Raw genomic sequence first — 991 nt, 5'->3', positions numbered from 1 at the left:
AAAAAAAAATAACGAAAGAAACCCGAACTAAGAAAAAATAAATAAAGAAAAAAGAAAGAAAAAAATATATATACGTTGACATAACATTCTATTTAATGAATGAATAGCAACGGGGAAAATAATGACATATGATTGATAAATGAATAACGGATGAATAACAGATGGATCAGAAATGTATAATAGATGGAATGACAAGGAAAAACAAATAAATAACAAATGAATCCCAAATATTTAACAAATAAATAACAAATGAATAACATTTAATTCAAAAAACAAATAAATAACAAATAAAAACAAATAATATGACAAATAAAAACAAATAAATAGCAAACAAATAAAAAAAACAAATGCATAACAAAAAAAAATATATATATATTTAACAACTGCATAACAAATGAATAACAACAGAAAAAAAAACGACAAAACAAAACAAAGAACACATGAATAACAAATGCATAACAAATGAACAGCAAATGAGCCGACTGGCGCTGGGATGATGCACTGCCCTTTGCAAGAAACCCTTTTAAGGCCAGAATACCTGCAATTAACGAGAGCATTACCTTAATTAGGGCCAGACGCACCGCAAGCCACAAGATTTTTGTGTCAAATCTTACACCGACGCAGAGCTGGGGGCTTCGCGGTCCGTCAGGGATGAGGAAGTGAGTAGAGTATGAGTAAATGTGAAGCTTTTGTTGATGAGTGCGTGAGGAAATGTTAAGAGGCTTTCGTTAAGAAATCAGTAAGTGTTAAATGATAAGTTAGGTAAAGCATGAGTAAATGTGAAGCTTTTGTTGATGAGTGCGTGAGGAAATGTTAAGAGGCTTTCGTTAATTAATCAGTAAGTGTTAAATGATAAGTTAGGTAAAGCATGAGTAAATGTGAACGCTTTTGTTAATGAGTGAGTGAGGAAATGTTAAGCAGATTTAATTGATAAACCAACGGATGTTAATGTATTGGTTGGTAAATGAGTAAATGTTTATCAGTGTTAGTT

Source organism: Penaeus monodon, chromosome 28 (assembly GCF_015228065.2).
Source record: "Penaeus monodon isolate SGIC_2016 chromosome 28, NSTDA_Pmon_1, whole genome shotgun sequence".
Classification (NCBI taxonomy): Eukaryota; Metazoa; Arthropoda; class Malacostraca; order Decapoda; family Penaeidae; genus Penaeus; species Penaeus monodon.
Note: the sequence above shows the minus strand (reverse complement) of the source record.